Source organism: Balaenoptera ricei, chromosome 10 (genome assembly GCF_028023285.1).
Source record: "Balaenoptera ricei isolate mBalRic1 chromosome 10, mBalRic1.hap2, whole genome shotgun sequence".
Lineage (NCBI taxonomy): Eukaryota > Metazoa > Chordata > Mammalia > Artiodactyla > Balaenopteridae > Balaenoptera > Balaenoptera ricei.
Window position 1 is genome coordinate 98945220 of NC_082648.1, and position 11008 is coordinate 98956227.

At 43.0% G+C, this 11008-nt stretch overlaps 1 non-coding gene across 1 annotated transcript; it reads right to left on the reverse strand.

Annotated features, from left to right (window-relative positions):
• Window positions 1-10340: 10340 nt before the first annotated feature.
• LOC132373892 (U6 spliceosomal RNA) lies at window positions 10341-10447 on the reverse strand. Its single transcript, XR_009505548.1, has one exon. It is a non-coding gene; the product is annotated as a U6 spliceosomal RNA (small nuclear RNA).
• Between the last annotated feature and the right edge of the window lie 561 nt (window positions 10448-11008).

Genomic DNA, 11008 nt, shown 5'->3' on the forward strand with positions numbered 1-11008 from the left:
CATTGCTGTAGGAATGACTGCGTGGCACACGGTGGGCAGGGCTCTCCTTTTCCTGACTCTGCGTGTCCCTATTTCTCCTCACATGTTTGTCTCGTTCCCTCTGGCCACAGCCAGACCCTCTCCATCTGGTGGGAAAGGCCACTGCTGGCAACCCCCAGCCTCCAGCCTCAAAGGTTACAACTGTCCCTCCCGGTGTCCCTAAGCCAGATGGACTGGAGAGAACTGATTGGCCAAGACTGGGCTACATGCCCCTTTGACCGGTCACTCTGGACTGAGATTGGCACCATTATTGTCCAAACCTTGGCTACTGGGTCCAGTCCCACAGTTAGGTGGTGGTCAAGTCCCTGGGAGTGACCATCCCACCGTGGGATGTGGTAGGGTCGGTCTCCCAGTGGAAAGAGAGGTGCTAGGAAAACAAAAGCAGGCATTCACTACAAGGAGGCAGGCAACTAATGGATCATTTCAGCACGCTGTGGTGGGTACTGGGTTCTGAGTTTGAACTCCAGGAAGCTGTTGTTTCTCACTGGGGTTGAAGGAAGCTGAGCTGGCTGACGTGGCCTGGCACCTGGGGTGGCATAGCCGAGCAGTGATTCCCTGCTGTCCCCATTCTCCCCTGGAGACCCACGTCCTCTGTGATTCCCCAGCTTTCCCCTCTTGGTGCAGGAAAAAGAGCAGCAGATTGGACATAAGAACACTGAAATTTGTGTCTAGCTCTGCCACGCTGGCTGTGTGACCTTGGGCAGGTGGCATCAGCAAGGGAGGGGCTTGTACAGCAAGCTGTGAAGAGCAACGCAAGAATAAAGGACCACCACTCGGCTCATGGCTGAGCCTCTCGTTGGACACACCATGCCCTCCTCCTTCCTACGCCGGCCCTTCCCTCCGGTGATCTCTGCATTTGTCTGATAGGGAAGGAGGAAGACAAGAGAGAAAGAATTCTACCTAGCAGTGTAAACCCAGACAGCCACTGGGTGGCCATTTCTATGTGCTTTTTTGAGGTAGAGAAGATTTAATGACAGAGTTTACAGAACACGAAATACAGCCCCAAACTCCTGCCACTTAAGCCAACCTAGGTGGACGAGTATCAGGAGACTAAACAGCTGTGTGGTTGCCTTGGCAACCACATTTGTTAGTGATAAAACCTCAGAGCCACAACACAGAGAAAACTGCAACCTACCACCTGTTTGCACGTTGAAACCATCGAGCAGAGCCCTGGGTGTTCAGGGAGAGAACCTCTGGGAAGGAGCTGGGTGATTTCTCTTGATACAAGGAGCCGGGAGCGCTGAGCCTCCATTCACCAGTGCAGCAAAGAAATAACCCCACGTGACAGCCTGGGCCCCTGCTCAGAGGGGCAGGTCCCCTCACTCCGGGATACTGGGGACCGACAGGATTTTGTCTGTCTTGGCTGAACCCATCCAGGTGTGTAGGCAAGAGTTCAGGCCTTCCTACGCTAAAATCAAGTCACATGCCCTCGTGGGCTTGCTGTGTCACAATGACCAGAGCAATCTGTGCTCTTTTGGTTCTCCCCTCCCCATTTTCTTTCTCAGAATTCTATTCCCCTCTGTCTCCCACTCTGGGAACACTTCATCTCTCCCGCAGCTCCCCTCACCACCCACTTTTTAAGCAGAAAATGCTCTATACCATGGAAGTGGGGACTCACCTATAATCACAACCACTTAATACAATGAGTTTTTGTGGTGCTGGGTTACCTTGTCCCCATAATTATCATTTTGATGTCCGTCCATAGAGCAGGTGAACCTTAACCGCTGGGTGGGAAGCCCCTTTCAGATCTGTCCCTGCCCACATCTGACATCAGTTCTGCTCTGTTTTATTCCAAGGCAAAGAGATCCTGCCTAGTCTGAATTCTGAGTTGGCTGTGCATGGGTGAAAACAATCAATTAAGGCCCTGCCATGTAGTGTGGGACGAGCCGCTGTACACTGGACCCCAGAAATTCTTCCCCAAATCTTCTGGCCCATAAATCAGATTATTGTTCAAGAGCTGTTATGATTTCATTTCTTTCCTTAAAATTAATTTTTTTTTATTTCTTGGTTTTCATTGTAAAACTAATATTACCTTACAGAAGAAAATTTGGTAACTCAACTGTAAACTTTTTTGTGTATTTCCTTATAGTCGTTTTTCCCCTTTATTAGGTATATTTATTTTTTAAATATGATTTTACTCATATTGTTCATGTAATTTTTTATTTTTCTTTTTTAACTTGGCATTATAAAAAAACATTTTTACTTAGAAAAATAAGCCTTTTTGTAAAACAACCTTTTACATACATAAGCATATATAATGGCAGCCACTTCAATTTCACAACCATACTTTTAAAGGTAGCATAGGGAAAAAGTAATTCTTTTTCTTACAGTTTTATGCTATGTGAAGGGAAATTGCACTCACTTTTTATATTGATATTGAGGAGAAAGTCACACTAAAAAGTGTGTATATTCATTTAGTTTTTAAAGTGCTTGCAAATAAAGTTTGTTTTAAATGAAACCTTTTGCAGCAAGTAGAGTGACATAATTTTTCATCCTTAATTTTAAATTATGGGAGACTTTTCCACCAAATGGAAAAGCAGCTGTGGTAGGTAATATATGAACAACGTACGCATATATATTGTGTGTTTGTGTGTGCCCTTTATAACCACGAGTTACTTTTTTTAAATTAATTTTTTTATTGAAGTATAGTTGATTTACAATGTTGTGTTAGTTTCAGGTGTACAGCAAAGTGATTCAGTTATACATACATATTTTTTTTCAGATTCTTTTCCCTTATAGGTTATTACAAAATATTGAGTATAGTTCCCTGTGCTATACAGTGGGTCCCTGTTGGTTATCTATTTTATATATAGTAGTGCATACATGTTAATCCCAAACTCCTAATTTATCCCTCCCCCCACCAGTAGCTACTTTTGCTATTTCATTTCCCTCTACTTCATGAGACAAACATTTTAATTACGATGATTGAATATTTATAAGTATTTAAAAGATATTTATTTGATGTTAAGGTAAGATGCAATTTACAACATCAATGTAAGAATTTAATTTTTAAAATAGATTTGAAGGGTTTACTAATCAGAAATGATAAGGCAATAGATGCAACAACTGAAAGTTAACAATTAGAGAACAGCTAATTACATGACGGGATATCCACTATCTTGACAGCATGCTAAGTAGCCACTGCAAATGAGAATCATAAAGACAGTGTCGCAACATGAAAAACCACTCCTGCTACATTATGTGAAAAAGCAGAACAAGAAATTTCGTGTGCCCCTATGATTGTTTAGCACAATGCCTAGCACCCAGGAAGTACTCACTACATATTATTAATTAGTTGTAATAATGTAAACATATGTATATGCCCCTGGAAGAGACCATGAAAGGACCACACCAAAAATAACTGTGATTTTTGTGCTGAAGGAGTGTACTTTTTTTCACTCTGTAAATTATATTCTCCAAATAAAAATTTGACAATACAAAACCAACAACCCGATTTAAAATGGAATAGAAAAATGGACAGAGGATATGGATAGATGGTTCTCATAGTGAAAAAACGAGTGATCCAAGCGAATGAAAAAATGTTCAGTCTGCCTCATAATAAGAAAAACATACATCATAATTAGCCTGACATACGCTTTTGAAACTATCAGATCGGCACAGTCCAAAGAATTTGAAAACACTGTGTCGCAAGAGTAGAGGGAAACAGTTGCTCTCATACCTTGTTTATGAGACTGTAAGATGGCACAATTTATGCCTAGCAATTTGGCTATATTTACTAAAATTTTAAGTGGATGCACCCTTGATCCACTAATACTACTTCTAGGAATTTATCCTACGATCTACTTACACTTTTGCCTAACAACATGAAAAAGTCTATATACTGCAGCATCGATCTAATATCAAATGCTAGAAACAGTCTAAATGTCTACTAATAGGGGATTTGCTTAAATAGTCCATACAGAGGATCACTATATAGCCTTTAAAAGCGGGGTGGGGGTGGGCAGGGGCTACGGGTATTGAAATGAACAGGGTTCAGGGTGTGTTAATGAAGTGATGGGAACCAGGTGTAGAATGGTGTGTCCAGTGTGTTCCCTTTCTGTGAATAAGAAAGAAGCATGTTAATCAGGCACAGACTGTCTCCAGAAAGATACACAGAAGTCTCTGCAGTGGCACCTGGGGCAGAGTGGGACAGAGTTCCTAAGGATGGGAATGACACTTTGTATCATAAATCTTTTCTGTGACTTTTGAATTCTGTAGCTTTTGTACATATAACCAATTCAAAACCTAAAGTAACACTGTATTGATTTTTAAATTTGAAAATGTTACCACTATTCTTTTTTAAAAAAAACATGATCCTCTTAAAGTTTTCTTAATCCAGGCTTGCAGAGGTCACCTGGTTCAGTGGAACAGAAGGGAGAGGGTTTTGAGGTCCCATTTCTGGTTCAGCCTCTGACTCAGTGGGTCTCAGTGACTAGTTTCATTCTGAGCCTTCCTTTCTCATCAGTACAGCAGTGGAATTGGTTTAGGTAATCACTAAAGTCCCTTTCACCCTATTATGAGTAACTTTGAAAATACTTTATTGTTTACAAATAAGAAGATATCATTCACAAACATTTGTTAAAGGAAACATTTTATTGAAGTATATAACACACAGGGAAGCACACAAATCGTAAGTGTCCAGCTTGGTGAATAAAGTGAACATACCCAGGTAACAACCCACACCTAGATGGATGGTAGACCATCACCCACACCCCCAGAAACCCCTCCCAGTCACTACCAGGCCCCAGGGCTACCATCCTCCCCACCCCATAGATTATTTTTGCCAGGGACAATTAAAAGCAAATCACTCCAGCACCTAAAACAACTGTTTCTACGTTTGCACTTTTCCTTCCATTCTTTTCAAGATGTAAACAAGTGGTGACGATTGCCAGAAGGTAGTTGACACCCACGTTTGTTTCCACCGCCTGCCATTTCTTTGCCATGAGGAATCTAACGGCAAAGAATGGTTAATACTCTTCTCCTTTCCGCTGCCTATTACGATGTTAAAGGGAAAATGCCATTACAGACATTTCTAGACAAATCACACGGGAGCAAAGCAAACACGTGGATGAACGGTCTGGAATGCACTCTCATCAGATAATGGAAAAATCCAGGCTGTCTTCTGGTGCCCGGCACTAACATACCCCGGGGCGGGTGTCCTAGTCCCCCGGGTGGTGGTCCCCCTGCCTCTGCCCGGTGGCCGCCGGCGGGCAGCGCGGAGCGTGTGTTCTGCGCGTTCGTGGAATCCGCGGGGTTAGCTGGCTTCCCGTGCGCCCCGGTGCTCGCCGCCAGGACCGAGGCAAGACGCGCGCGCGGGGTCTCCGGCTGGAGACGCGGGCTCGCCGGTCCCCGCCAGCCCCACGGCGTGTGATCGAGTGACTTTCATGTCAGACTTTCCCGTTCCCGGCTCGGCTTATACACGTAGCCTCCCCCTGGACGTCCACATTGCTTCTGCAGTGCAGCGTCTGTTGTGTCGAAAGACCTCTGCGGATTTGAGGAAAGTTTGCCCAGCAAGGCTACAAAGCCGCCACCCTTGGCTTGAATGGAATGGGTGGGGGGGGGGGCGGGGGGAGTGTTTCTGAGGCCCTGCCTGCGCCCCCGCCCCGCCCCCACCCCCGGCAGCAGCCGCCAGCCGCGCTGGCCGGCTTGTGTCGTCAGTGATTTACGGCCCGCGGGGCCCAGCTGTTGGCCTGGACGCGGCAGCTGCCCAAGGTTAAGGGGGCCTTATGTGAGGTACTCGAGTCATGGGATGGCCTCAGAGCAGCTGTTCCCTCCCGAGGTCAAGGCGGTGATCATGTTGCCGATCTGCGAGCCAATACCAGCCAGGGAGAGGCTACAGGCCCCCCACCCGGCCACGTGCACACACTCACCCCGCTCCAGCTAAGGCCCAGCGCTCTGCTCTGTCTCAGTCTTCTTGGTGGCGCGTTGATGCCGGGCTGGCTGAGCTGAGCGGCTGTTTAGGGGCCGGGGCCCAGCCCTGCAGGAAGATGGTTAGTGGGAGCTGCTCCCCATGGCCCCCGATTGTCACCCAGCCCAGGCGTGCATCAAGGCAAGGGCTGAGAGCAGAAAGGAACATCCAGCTCTTCGTGAAGCCCTTACTGTGTCCCAGCCCCCTGCCAAATGCTTTACTTGCATTTTGTCATCTAACTCTTGGAACAGGCCAGTGAGGTGGATTTGACTAATATACCCCTGAACCTCCTGAAAACAGGTTCAGAGAAGTTAAGGAAACCGGCCTAGATCACACAGCTAGCTGCCTGTCTTTGGAGCCAGAGCTTTTAACAACTAAAGTGCCCACTATGTGTCAGGCAGTTTGCACAGGGTACAGTATTCAATCTCCTCATCAACCCTGAAAGGCCATTCAGGAGCTGAGGAGGCAGACCCCGTGTCTTTCCTAAGGTCACTTAGGCAGTGAGCAGCAGGACTGAGATTGTCCTTGGCATGCTGAACACCAAACTCTGCTCTTTTTCCTTCCCCTTCACCTAACTACACCCCCTGCTGCTTCAGGGAGGCTTCACTGGGGCACACTGTGGACTTCTTGCCAAAGGGGGCGGACAGCCGGGGATCGGCCCTGCTTCCTGCTTGCACCTTCCTGCCCACTCCGCTGCCTGTGACACACTTGGCCCCTCCCCCTTCTCAAAAGACTCTCCTCTCTTGGCCTCAGCTAGTCCTCCTCAGCTTGTCCACATCACATGGGTGTCTCCTACCCGACTGTCTGCTTCTATTTGGCCTCCTTTCCTGCACCCCCCTCCTTTCCTCATTCCAGTGATGAAAGGTCCCAGGACTTGATCCTGAATCCTCTTACCTCTCTACTCATCTTTCCAGTAAGAGTTCTCCCATCCCTGTCTGTGGCCCAATAACTTCCAACTTATTTCTCCCGCTCCAGCCTCTCTTCTCCGGGGCACACCCGATTGCCTCCTTGACGTTTTTTTTTGTCTTTTTTTTAAATTTATTTATTTATGGTTGCGTTGGGTATTCATTGCTGCACGCGGGCTTTCTCTAGTTGCGGCGAGCGGGGGCTACTCTTCGTTGTGGTGCGAGGGCTTATTGCGGTGGCTTCTCTTGTTGAGGAGCACAGGCTCTAGGCGCATGGGCTTCAGTAGTTGCAGCACGAGGGCTCAGTAGTTGTGGCTTGCCGGCTCTAGAGCGCAGGCTTAGTAGTTGTGGCGCACGAGCTTAGTTGCTCCGAGGCGTGTGAGATCTTCCCAGACTGGGAACTCTTCCATGTCCTGCATTGGCAGGTGGATTCTTAACCACTGTGCCACTGTGGAAGCCTGCCTCCTTGACATTTTTTAACAGCTATATTGAGATGTAATTCACATACCGTACAATTCATCCACTTAGAGTGTACAATTCTATGGCTTTCAGTATATCCATGGACTTGTGCAACCATCACCACTACAGTCAATTTTAGAACATTTTTACCACCCCCAAGAGAAACCTGGTACCCGTTAGCAGTCACTTCCCACTTCCCCCCAACTTCCACAGGCCCTGGAAACCACTAATCTGATTTCTGTCTCTATCAATTTGCTTATTTCTGCACATTTCATAAAAACGGGATCATACAGGGAATTCCCTGGCGGTCCAGTGGTTAGGACTCCACACTTTCACTGCTGAGGGCCTGGGTTCAATCCCTGAATATTCATGTGTAAGTTTTTCTGTTGATTGATATTTTCATTTCTCTTGGATATATACCTAGGAGTGGAATTGCTGGATCATATGGCAACTCTATGTTTAACATTTTGAGGAACTGCTAAACTGTTTTCCACAGAGCTGCACTATTTTACACTCCTACCGTCAATGTATGAGGATTCCAACTTCTCCGCATCCTCACCAACACTTGTTAGTGTCTATCTTTGATTATAGCCAACCTAGTGGGCATGAAGTAGTATCTTATTGTGGTTTTGATTTGCATTTCCCTGATGACTAATGATGTTGAAAATGTTTTCATGTGTTTATTGTTGATTTGTACATCTTCTTTAAACAAATATCTGTCCAAATCCTTTGCTCACTTTAAAGTTGAGTTATCTGTTCATTTATTATTGGGTTGTAAATGTTCTTTACATATTCTGGATACATGATTTGCAAATATTTTCTTCCATTCTGTGGAATATCTTTTCACTTTCTTTGTAGTGTCCTTTGAGACACAAAAGTTTTTACTTTTTTTTGATGTATAGTTGATGTAAAATATTATATAAGTTTCAGATGTAGAACATAGTGATTCAAAATTTTAAAGGTTATATTCCACTTATAGTTATTTTAAGGCTTTTAATTTTATTTAATTTATTTATTTATTTATTTTTGGCCTCACCACGCAGCATGCAGGATCTTAGTTCCCCAACCAGGGATCGAACCCATGCCCCCTGAAGTGAAAGCACAGAGTCTTAACCACTGGACTGCCAAGGAACTCCCAAGGGTTTTTAATTTTTGATGAGGTCCAATTTATTTATTTTCTTTTGGGTGTTGTGCTTTAGGTGTTATATCTAAGAAACTGTTTCCTAACCCAAGGTCATGGAGATTTAGTCCTATGTTTTCTTCTGAGGGATTTTATAGTTTTTAGCTCTTACATTTAGGTTTATGATCCATTTTGAGTTAATTTTTGTGTATGGTGTGAGGTAGAGGTCCAGCTTCATTATTTTGCTTGTGCATTTCAGTTATTGCAGCAGAATTTCTTAAAAAGATTATTCTTTCCCTCATGAATTGTCTTGACACCCTTGTTGAAAATCAATTAACCATAAATGTACAGTTTATTTCTGAACTGTCAATTCTTGCCCAATGATCTATATGCCTTTGCTTATGCCAGTACCCTCTCAAGTTTTAAAATCAGAAAGTTTGAGTCCTCCAACTGTTTTCTTCTTTTTCAATATTGTTTTATCTATTCTGAGTCCCTTGCATTTTCATTTAAATATTAAATCAGCTTACCAATTTTTCTTTAAAAAGCCAGCTGGGATCTTGGTGGAGATTGTATTGAATCTGTAAATTAATCAGTCAGTCTTAAAATGTTAAGTCTTCTGATCTGTGAATATGTCTTTACATTTATTTACATCTGATCTGATTCCTTCAACAATGTTTTGCTATTTCCATTGTACAAGACTTACACATCTTTTTTTAAAGCTACAGCTAAGTATTTTATTCTTTTTGTTGCTATTTTAACTTGAATTGTTTTCTTAATTTCATTTTTGGAATGTTCATTGCTAGCGTATAGAAGTACAATTGATTTTCATATATTCATCTTGTGTCTTGCAACCTTGTTGAACTCATTTATTATTTCTAATAGTTTTTTAGTGAGTTCTTTAGAATTTTCTGTACACAAGATCATGTCATTTGTAAATAGAGATTGTTTTACTTATTTCATTTTAATCTGGATGACTTTTTATTTATTTTATGACGTATAGTTGATTTACAATGTTGTGTTAATTTCTGCTGTACAGCAAAGTGATTCAGTTATACATATATGTATTCTTTTTCATATTCTTTTCCATTATGGTTTATCACAAGATGTTGAATATAGTTCCCTATGCTATACAGTAGCACCTTGTTGTTTATCTATTCTATATATAATAGTTTGCATCTGCTAATCCCAAATTCCCAATCCATCCCTCCCCCAACCCCCCCATTTGGCAACCACAAGTCTGTTCTCAATGTCTGTGAATCTGTTTCTGTTTCATAGGTAAGTTCATTTGTGTCATATTTTAGATTCCACATATAAGTGATATTATATGGTATTTGTCTTTCCCTTTTTGACTTACTTTGCTTAGTATCATAATCTCTAGGTCCATCTGTGTTGCTGCAAATGGCATTATTTCATTTTTTTTTATGGTTGAGCAGTATTCCATTCTATATATGTACCATATCTTCTTTATCCATTCATCTGTCAATGGACATTTAGGTTGTTTCCATGTCTTGGCTATTGTGAATAGTACTGCTATGAACATAGGGGTGCACGTATCTTTTTGAAGTAGAGTTTTCTCCGGATACATGCCCAGGAGTGGGGTTGCTGGATCATATGGAAACTCTATTTTTAGTTTTTTGAGGAACCTCCATACTGTTTTCCACAGTGGCTGCACCAATTTACATTCCCACTAACAATGTAGGAGGGTTCCCTTTTCTCCACACCCTCTCCAGCATTTGTTATTTGTAGATTTTTTTAATGATGGCCATTCTGACCAGTATGAGGTGGTACCTCATTGTAGTTTTGATTTGCATTTCTCTAATAATTAAAAATATGGAATGCTTTGGGAATTCCCTGGCGATCATGTGGTTAGGATTCCATGCTTACACTGCCGAGGGCATGGCCAAAAAAAAAATATATGGAACATTTCACAAATTTGTGTGTCCCCCTTGTGCAGGGGCCATACTAATCTTCTCTGTATCGTTCCAATTTTAGTATATGTGCTGCTGAAGCGAGCACCTGGAGGACTTTTCTTTCTTTTTCTTGCCTGATTACCCTGGTTAGAACCTCCAAAACAATGTTAAATAGTGATGACAGTGGACATCCTTGTCTTGTTCTTGATCTTAGGGGGATATCATTCAGTCTTTCACCATTAAGTTTGATTTTAATTATGGGTTTTTCATATATTCCCTTTATTAGGCTGCAGAAACTCCCTTCTATTCTTAGTTTGCTAAGTATTTTTATTATGAAACTGTGTTGGATTTTGTCAGATGCTTTTTTCTGCATCTGTTGAGATGATCATATGGTTTTTGTCCTTTATTCTATGGATGTGATGTATTACATTAATTGATTTTCAAACCCCCAAGACCACCTTCAGGATCAATGAGTCACAAGAAGGACTCATAGGATTCAGTATGTAGTCATACTCACAGCTAAGTTTTATTATATAGTGAAAGGATACAGAGCAAAATCAGCAAAGAGAAACAGCACAAGGGGCAAAGTCCAGAGGAAACCAACACAAGCTTCCAGAGTGCTCTCCCAGTGGAGGCAACATAGGACACGCCTAATCCCTCCAACAAG